Source organism: Thamnophis sirtalis, unplaced genomic scaffold (assembly GCF_051295495.1).
Source record: "Thamnophis sirtalis isolate CommonGarterSnake01/CBP01778 unplaced genomic scaffold, rThaSir2_p1.2 scaffold_1, whole genome shotgun sequence".
Classification (NCBI taxonomy): domain Eukaryota; kingdom Metazoa; phylum Chordata; class Lepidosauria; order Squamata; family Natricidae; genus Thamnophis; species Thamnophis sirtalis.
Window position 1 is genome coordinate 77,640,812 of NW_028261381.1, and position 10,450 is coordinate 77,651,261.

The 10,450-nt window shown below is 39.7% G+C and overlaps 1 non-coding gene across 1 annotated transcript; it reads right to left on the bottom strand.

Annotated features, from left to right (window-relative positions):
• Nucleotides 1-4,170: 4,170 nt before the first annotated feature.
• LOC148049574 (U6 spliceosomal RNA) lies at nucleotides 4,171-4,277 on the bottom strand. Its single transcript, XR_015695303.1, has one exon. It is a non-coding gene; the product is annotated as a U6 spliceosomal RNA (small nuclear RNA).
• Nucleotides 4,278-10,450: the final 6,173 nt, after the last annotated feature.

The following is a 10,450-nucleotide window of genomic DNA, read 5'->3' on the forward strand; positions in this document are numbered from 1 at the left end:
TAAATAAATAAATAAATAAATAAATAAATAAATAAATAAATAAATAAATAAGCAAACTTTTTTAAAAAAAGAATTTTCTTAAAGCAGTCGCATCTTTTCCTGGCTAAAAAAGCTGATATCACATAGCTGATAGAAAAAGAAATATCTAACAGGTGCTATATACATGCCAACTTGTGATATCAATCATATTCTGCCCTTCAAATCAGATTCCTGCACATCCATATACAATAACTTGCCATTGGTGGTGGGTTCCGGATCCTGGTGCAACTGGTATGGTGAAACGGGCTGGGCATCCACCACGTGCATGTGCACAGCACATGTGCAGCACATGCATGAGTTCTTACCACCCACGACGCTCCAGCTGCTTGGCAGAGCATCATGCAGGGGCCATACGCTCCGTGTGCTTGTGCAAAAGCCCCGATCAGCTCAAATACAGGTAAGGAGGGTGGGTGGGTGGGCCCTCTGGAGCACTGTACCAGAACAGTACCTGGTGCTCCCAGCAAGCACCATTACACCCCGTCATATTCCACCACTGCTTGCCATGAACTCCCTTTCCAAAAAACCCCCCCCAAAAAAAGAGGCAGTTTTAAATGGTGACTCACTAATTCAAACTGTCCATTAAGTCACACTTGTATCATGTGACTAATTCTATGCCTTTTTATTATTTCCAGAGTAAGGATATGGGAGTCTGATTCAATTACAGGTAAATTTCAATTTCCCCTCCTACAACTGCTTTCATTTTGAACTTCCTCTCAAATATGGGACTTAAAATAACTTCCAGCAGCATGTGAAATGCAACACACAGTTAGATTCCCTTTTCCACATACACACCAGCCAACATCTGGATGAGAAACATCTACATCAAAAATAACAAGACAAATGTGTTGGCCATGTGGAATCAGGAAACAGGTGGAAGTAAGGCTACTTATTCAGATAGATCATACTTACTATAGGGAAGGAATACTGTATGGCACAGTCACCCCCTAAAATAGTAGACTTCTCTTAAAGTGAAATCCCCCTGAAGTTGAGTCTGACTCTCACTGATTAATAGATATATCTCTGTAGCTTGTTTGGAAATTTTTTGGAAGTGGTTTGCTATTGCCTCAGCCAAAGTGTTATTCCAAATTTCAAGTTAGCCTACACTGCTAGGATTTCCTATTATTCTCCCATCTAAAAGGTAACCAAGTCCAATCTGACTTAGCCTTGAGATCAACCGGTTGGTTAAATATAAACAGCCAACAGGGCTTCTACTTTTAGTTTAAGCGAAAGAAAACTGCTTCCATGGCAATTGAGAATACCTTCCCTGCCCAAGCACTGACTATCTTTGACAGCTTCCTATCTTCCTCAGAGGCTTTTTCTGACTTCCTTCATCCTTTGCTTTTTAAACTCATTTTTATTTTTCTCTTTCTCATTTACATGTCTCTGATGAGGAAAAAAAAATCCCAGGGACAATGTATGTTTGAGCCAAGGTGGCGCAGTGGTTAAATGCAGCACTGCAGGCTACTGCTAGATCAGCAGGTCAGCGGTTCAAATCTCACCGGCTCAGGGTTGACTCAGCCTTCCATCCTTCCGAGGTGGGTAAAATGAGGACCCAGATTGTTGGGGGCAATATGCTGACTCTCTGTAAACCGCTTAGAGAGGCCTGAAGGCCTAAGAAGCGGTATATAAGTCTACTGCTATTGCTATTGCTATGTTTATAAACATGCATATATGTATATAGATGAGGAGGAAAGTTGTGAGGAAGAAGGCAACAATCAAACTACGACCTGTGAGCTATGTGTTGTTAGGGTGAAGTTTATATTCCAGATGCAGAAAAGCTGTTTTCCCCTTTATAGCATGATGATTTGGTAATTAGCATTATTTTTTCCTTACAATTGCATTCATCAGAAGCAAGTCTGGACATATGCCCCTTTACGGGCATCTGAGCTGGCATGAGACTGAATCCACACCTTGTCTTCTGGAGAAAACAAAAACAAAACCTCCCACACAGATATGATAATATCAGATCCCACCCATACAGCCTTATGGAGTTTCAGGTTTGATTCTTTCCCAGATGTCCTTGTAATGACCTTATTCCCATCATGTTTCTGGCATTGTATAAGCGAATAGAAGTGAATGGAGATGCTATTAGTGACATACATTCTTTGCAATATAATTGCCTGGCTTTAAAGAATATGTCACAGTAAAATTCCTGAAAAAGGCCACATTTTATTACTTTTTAACATTCAAAGTCCAAATTAAAAGAGAGCAGGATACAACGGAATACTTAATACACTCTGGTATATGTTATATGGTTAGGTTTTGGGCAGGGGTGGGCTTCAAAAAGTTTAGCATTGGGTTGCTGGGTGGGTGTGGCCATGGTGGGTGTCGCCTGGTCAGCCTCCTGCACTATGGCTGGGGGCCTGTTTCCACCCATCCTGGGCTCTGGAGGCTTTTTTTGAGCCTCCAGGAGGGCGAAAATGACCTCCCCCGGGCTCCGGAGGCTCCCTGGAGACTGGAAACAGGCCCATTTCTGACTTTCCAGAGTCTCCAGGAGGCCCATTTTTCACCCTCCTTGAGCCCTGCACTTACCTGGCATCCAAAACAGGCCATATGGAGGGGCAGGGTGGGAGGGGCCAGCCAGGAGTGGGATTTGAGGATTCGCCAAACCACGCAGAATCTTCAACAGAGGATCACCCGGACAAATCTGGAGCAGCCCACCCCTGACTTTGGGGGATCCAAATCAGTTATCATCAGATAATTTAAAGCTATGCAGTCTCGAGATTATAATCTTACTCATAGTATTTAGAAAACACAAAGTCAATTCACCAGTAAATATTAGAAGGCGTGTGTAAAATAATGACAAAAGCTCACAAAAAGCATATTTTTCCTCATGGCCAAAGTTCTACTTGGAGAATCAGCATTGTCTATGAACAGTGACCCTCCTCCGTAGATCATTTTTCTGCTATTTCTTTTTTTTTTTTTTTTGAGAATATTTTATTTCCATTTTCATTTTCATAACACGCACTCACATGTATACTATACATAGCCAACACCATACAGCATTAAACAATAATTACATCAGTTCCTCTTGCCAACAATGCCCCCAAAATAGAAACCCATTATAGCTCTTCCACTCTCCACACACCTCTTTCTTCCACCACCCTCCAACTTTCTATCTTCCCTCCATCATCCCCCTCTACTCTACTTCCCCTCCTCCTCTACCCCTCCTCTCTCCATAATCCACTCCCCCCCCCATCCTTCTCATCTTCCCCCCCCTCTCTCCCATCCCACTCTGCCCATCTTTCTTCTTTCCCACTCCTCCTCTCCTTGGTGTATTTCTGCTACATGTCAATATACTTGGCCTATCCTATTTTTAAAGAAAAAGTAAAAAAAACAAAAAAAAACCAGTATACATGTGGAATCAAATTACATGAAATCTAACACGTCTTATCTAGCCTGATATATATCCCTCCCCCCCACCCGACCCCCCGACCCCCCACAACCTACCCCCCCGACTTCCCAGAAACCGTACACGGTATAGATTTTTAACAAACACAGTCTAAGATATATTGAGAAAAAAAGAATAAGAGATTAATAACATCTTTACATTGAACTTAGCTCCTCCTTGCTAGACTAAGTTTAAACAATTTAAATCATTCCTGATCTTAAGCATAGGCTATCTGTAATTTCTTAGTCCCGTATTTATTTTGTATATAATCAATCCATTTTTTCCAGTCTTGTTTATATCTCTCATTTGAGTGGTCCTTAAGATATGCAGATATTTTAGCCATCGCGGCTAAATTTGTGACTTTCAATGTCCATTCTTGAATTGTAGGCAAGTCATCCTTCTTCCAGTATTGCGCCACCAACAGTCGTGCTGCCGTTATCAAGTGCAAAATCAAGTTAATCTCTACCGCTGTACAGTCAGTAATTATACCTAACAAAAATTAAAAAAGGAGTAAACCTAATCCTTTTTTAAAGAATATTTTGCATAATCCACCATATTTTTATCCAAAATGCCTTAACCTTTTGGCAAGTCCACCACATATGGAAATATGTAGCATCGAGAGAACCACATCTCCAACATTTGGGTTGTAAATTCGAATACATAGAAGCCAACTTTTTAGGAACTAAATGCCATCTATAGAACATCTTGTAAAAATTTTCTCTCAGGTTTTGGGCCTGTGTAAAAATATGGAACGCTTCACGAATTTGCGTGTCATCCTTGCCCAGGGGCCATGCTAATCTTCTCTGTATCATTCCAATTTTAGTATATGTGCTGCCGAAGCGAGCACTCTGCTATTTCTGACTTCTTTCATCCTTCATAGAATTTTAGGCAGGTATTCTTTCTTCATCACAAAACAAACTCCTTTAAGAAACTGGATGCAGCATCTTCAGATAATTTGAATGGCAGACCTAGATTCCATGTCTACTCGGTACAAGTGAGTTTGTTATCTAGCTGTAAAAAAGGGAAAAGGGAAAACACTCCAGATGAAGTTAGTAATAACCACAGATCCTGCTTTCCTGCTGTATCCCAAAGGCCTACTTGCAGATAGAACAAATCTGCTGCCAGTTTTGATGATTTATCTGAAGCTTCTAGGAACTGCACCAGGACCTCTGATTCATACATTTATTGGGACATAAAGAGTTGAGCAAAATGACTGTGCCATTCTCCATTATGGATTTACAATCCTATTTATCCTTGAGCTAAACAGAAAATTAAACTGGCATGGTATTTCTATCCCTATTGCAGATCCATATTTTGCCTCTGTTGTCTATTGCTCCATTGTTTCCAATCACTACCAGACTTCCATTCAAGGTGACAAAATCTACCAGATTTTACTCCTCTTGGGCTGCTCTTATACAAAAGAAATATTAAATTTTACAACCGCAACAATTAAGGCTATCTCATTTAGGATTGAGAATGAGAGAAGACAATGTATCTGTATGGCCAAAGAGGAAAATATGAGCCTGGGACATATTTATATTGTTGTTACAGTCATTCTATTCTTCATCTTAGTACTTCCTCAAGTACATGTGGTGCAGTGGTTAGAGTGCAGTACTGCAGGCTACTTCTGCTGAAAGGTGGCTGCCTGTAATTTGACAAATTGAATCTCGCCAAGCTCATGGTTGACTCAGCCTTCCATCCTTCCAAGGTGGGTAAAATGAAGACCCAAAATTGTTTTGGGCAATATGCTGACTCTGTAAACTGCTTATAGAGGGCTGTAAAGCACTGTGAAGTGGTATATAAGTCTAAGTGCTATTGCTATTGCTATGCATGTGGAACACTGGCAAAATAACTCTTTGGCTAAAAATCCAATTTCAGTACAAAGGGGAGTGGATCTATTTCTAATTCTGCTCTTTCAGAAGTTATTCTGTTTCATAAATCAAGAATAAAAGTTCCTCCCAGAACCTTTATTTGTTGTTAGCATTTGAGGTACAAGGGCAAAATCCTTCATGTAGGTAAACAACAGAGATCCTATAACTTGAACTAAGATCCCTCCAAGGTCCTTCCATTTCTATTCCCAGTGATCTGATGATGGCTAGAATACTTTACATTGGAGAGTATCCCTCCTACTTCCTGTATCATGGTTCCTGTGTACTGCTTAAAACACCAAATATATATATGAGTCCACATATAAGTAGAAGCACATCACTTGGTGAACATTATGTATTCTCACCCTACTGATTGTTTGCTGAGGAAATGAAACAGATTGTGCTGGTTAAGTTTTAAATGATTTTTTTTCTATGGTATGATTAATAGCAGTCTTAGTGTCATATGGCACCTCTGTAGGGCATTTCATTCCTGTCATCCTTGCCAAATCACAGGATCATAGACTTGTGGAGTTGAAGGGAACTAGACGGAGCCTCATCTTTTGCAAGGTGCATTGAAATCAATCTATTTTTGAGAGATAGCTAGCTCATCTCTTCTTAAAAACTTCCTGAAATAGCCACCATAATATACTGTTTCATTGTTTTATGGAACTCAACATCAAGAGTTTTTTTTTCTTAATTGTGAATAAAATATAGCTCACAGCAATTTATGCTCATCATTTCTGGACCTATGGAAAACTGTTATCGATCATCACCATTTCATGTCATTGAACATTGATATCAGGATTACTCTTCATCTTCTTTTTTCCAGATTGAACAACCCCAGTTACTTCCACCTGTTTTCAAGTCACTATAACACCTTTGTCACCTTTCTCTGGACCTATCTGAACCTGCCAGAATCACATTCTGGAAATGTGGTGCCTAACATAACATCCAGAACTCGAGATGTGATCACAGCCAGGCAGAAGAAAAGGGAATAAAGCTTTTACACATCTTTAAATCCATCTCAAGATGTTAGCTCTTCAAGTAATAGCAATAGCACTTTAACATATACCACTTCATAGTGCTTTTATAGCCCTCCCTAAGTGGTTTATAATTAGCCTATTGCCTCATTTACCAACCTTGCAAGGATGGAAGGCTGAGTCAACCTTGAGCCAGTGAGAATTGAACTGCTGGCTGTCGGCTGAATTAGCCTGCAATACGTCATTTTAACCATTGTGCCACTATGATTCAGTAACTTTCTTACACTACTGACTTATGTTCAGGTTGTTGTCAATGACCGAACACAAGTTCTTCTCTGATGTAGTGCTTTCAAGACTCAGTTCCAACTGCCTCATCCTGATTGATTGATTGATTGATTGATTGTCTGACTGATTGACTGATTGATTGATTGATTTCCAGACCAATGGTGGCCCTTCACACAGAAGCAATGGTAATTCCAACTCAAATCTAAAAGGAACAATGTTTGTAGCCTTTAAACATTTGTTCCAAAGTAAAAGTGTGTGACAATCCATTTCTCTTTCTTCAGCCTAATAATATAGTATCTCAGCTTGCCCAGCCATGTCTGGGTTGGGAAAGTAAGCGAGACTAGACCTGTTTCACACTTGGATAGGAGACTACAAGGAAATATTATGATTGTAAGATAGACTGTGTAGTTCAAAAAACTTCTCAGAAGACAGTGACAAACTACTCCTATATTGTTGCCAAGAAAATGACAAGAATGTGTACGTTAAATCTGCAGATTCCATGCTCTGCTTAAAGGAGACAGCAATACGATAGCCTCCCAGCAGCAGGGAAGTCCACTTATCCCTTGTTTTTGTATACTGCGTGCAAATCTGTAGCTTTACAAATTGAAGCCCAAATTCAGGAATAGAAAAGATGCTTTTCTATAAACTATGTTAACAAGTGCAAATTGGAGATGAAATGCATCACTAAGACAATTTACCTTTAACAGTGACTAAACAAGAATTTATGCATTTAGCAAATAATGCTAACTAAGAAAAGCCGCTTCTGAGGCTGACCCCCTCAGGAACCCATCACACAACCCTGACCCCATAATCTTAAAATATTTTCTTTTTTAAAAAAAATGGCCTTTTCCCCAATCTTTTGGAGAGATTAATGGTACCCCCATTGGATGGATATTGTTGGCTTTGCCTGTAATATGTATTTCTCTCCCATTACACTATTTTCTTTTGTTTTTTATTTTTACTGCTGTTATTTTCAGGTATTTTGCTAGTTGTAATTATACACAGCTCAGCCAATCTGAACTGGGCAAGCTTTATAAAACAAAATTTCAAATAAATAAATATCCATAAACCTTAGAAGAATTTAGTTGATTGGGGTTCAGACAAGTGTACATTTTTGCTGTGCCTAATGTCAGGAATTTTAAGAGGCCACAGGGCATGGCTATATGATTCTCAGATTGAAAGCAAAACCCACAGATGCTTACTCTGCACTGTTTTAGGTAACATTTCACCATCTTTCGTAACTTACTGATCTAAAGAGCTTGTTGCTATGTGCTTTTCCTTAAGACTTCAAAGGTATTAAGTTGCACCCCACACCTTCTGCATGGCATTAGTGTGCAAAAGGAGCCGGTCTCTTTCAAGGTTCCTCATTCTTTCCAAGTTCTCAAATCATCCACCTGCCCTTCAGTGACTGTGTTTCTGTCTATCAGTTTTTAAAAAAATCAAGATCAATAAAAACAAACAAAACCAAGATCTGAAGATAACACCAAAGAATCAGGATTAGAAGTATAATTCTGCCAGATAAAAATGTCATTGTTGAACTGTCCTTTTGAAAAATGGTGATCCATGCATTTGCAATTGGTGTGCAGCAGGAAAATATGTGATTGTATACATTTATAGCAATAGCAATAGCAATAGCAGTTAGACTTATATACCACTTCATAGGCCTTTCAGCCCTCTCTAAGCGGTTTACAGAGTCAGCATATTGCCCCCAACAATACGGGTCCTCATTTTACCCACCTCGGAAGGATGGAAGGCTGAGTCAACCTTGAGCCGGTGAGATTAGAACCGCTGAACTGCAGATAACAGTCAGAACCCCAGATTTTAAGATGAAGTCCATATAGACTTCTCAGGCTATTGTGAATAACATCTGGTATCAATGGTTCTGAGTTTAATGTCCATAAAATAACAGAAAAAGGAGAAAAAACTGTGGTTATCTTGTTCAGTCTGAACTGGTCTACATCTTATAGTTAAATCAATCCTAAAACTAATGAAATGCATTAGATGATGTGCAACTATAAACTGTGAGATATAGTTTAAAGCTACATAGTTCTTGGTATCTAGAGGAGGAGCATGTTTTCATGCTCCAGTAGATATAGAGAAGAACTATATAGCTTTAAACTATATCTCTCTATCTCTCTATCTCTCTATCTTTCTATCTCTCTCTCTCTCTCTCTATCTATCTATCTATTTATCTATCTATCTATCTAACATCTATCTATCTATCTATCATCTATTTTCTATAGCATTAGTCAATGACTCTGGGTGGCTTACAATTAAAAAAAATATCAACATTAAAGATAAAGGTTCCCCTCGCACATATGTGCTAGCCATTCCCGACTCTAGGGGGCGTGCTCATCTCCATTTCAAAGCCAAAGAGCCAATGCTGTCCAAAGAGGTCTCCATGGTCATGTGGTTGGCATGACTAGATGCTGAAAGCACACGAAATACTATTACCTTCCCACCAAAGGTAGTTCCTATTTTTTCTACTTGCATTTTCACGTGCTTTCAAACTGCTAGGTTGGCAGAAGCTGGGACAAGTAACCAGAGCTCACTCTGTTACACAGCACTAGGGATTCGAACTGCCGAACTGCCGACCTTTCTGATCGACAAGCTCAGCATCTTAGCCACTGAGCCACCACATACACAACATTAATTTAATATCAACATTAAAAATACTAAAAATATTTTAAAACAATAAATACAGCCAGATTAAATATACATAGGAGCAAGATACTTGGCCAGTTAGCAGTACAGTCAGGAAAAAGGGCCTTTAACACATTCAGCACCATACATAGCCAGGTTTTTAGGGTCTTACAGAAGGCTAACAAGGTTTTGGCCATTCTGATTTCTACATGGAGGGAAGTATGCAGTGGAGTACCCCAAGACTCTGTTTTAGACCCAGTATTCTTCAACATCTTCATCAATGATTTGGATGAGGGGATAAATGGGGAACTCATCAAACTTGCAGATGACACCAAGCTGGCAGGAATAGCCAAAACTCCAGAAGATAGGCTTAAGATACAGAAGGATCTTGACAAACTTGAACATTGGCCCTATCTAATAAAATGAAATTCAATGATGAAAAGAGTAAGGTTCTACATTTAGGCAAGAAAAACAAAATGCACAGGTACAGTATAGGTGGTACCTTGCTCAATAGTAGTAACTGTGAGAGGAATCTTGGAGTCCTAGTGGACAACCATTTAAATATGAGCCAGCCATGTGCAGCAGCTGCCAAAAAAGCCAACACAGTTCTAGGCTGCTTGAACAGAGGGATAGAATCAAGATCATGTGAAGTGTTAATACCACTTTATAATGCCTTGGTAAGGCCTCACTTGGAATATGGCATTCAGTTTTCGTCACCACAATGTAGAAAAGATTTGGAGACTCTAGAAAGAGTGCAGAGAAAAGCAACAAAGATGATTAGGGGACTGGAGACTAAAACATATGAAGAACGGTTGCAGGAACTGGGTATGTCTAGTTTAATGAGACGAAGGACTAGGGGAGACATGATAGCAGTGTTCCAATATCTCAGGGGTTGCCACAAAGAAGAGGGAGTCAAACTATTCTCCAAGGCACCTGAGGGTAGGACAAGAAGCAATGGGTGGAAACTAATCAAGGAGAGAAGCAACTTAGAACTAAGGAGAAATTTCCTGACAGATAGAACAATTAATCAGTGGAACAGCTTGCCTCCAGAAGTTGTGAATGCCCCAGCACTGGAAGTCTTTAGTTGGATAGCCATTTGTCTGGAACAATATAGGGTTTCTTGCCTAGGCAGGGGGTTGGACTAGAAGACCTCCAAGGTCCCTTCCAACTCTTCTATTGTATTGTATTGTATTAAGAGAGGATGTTCCACAGAACAGGAGCTGGTGCAGAGAAAGCTCAAGGTC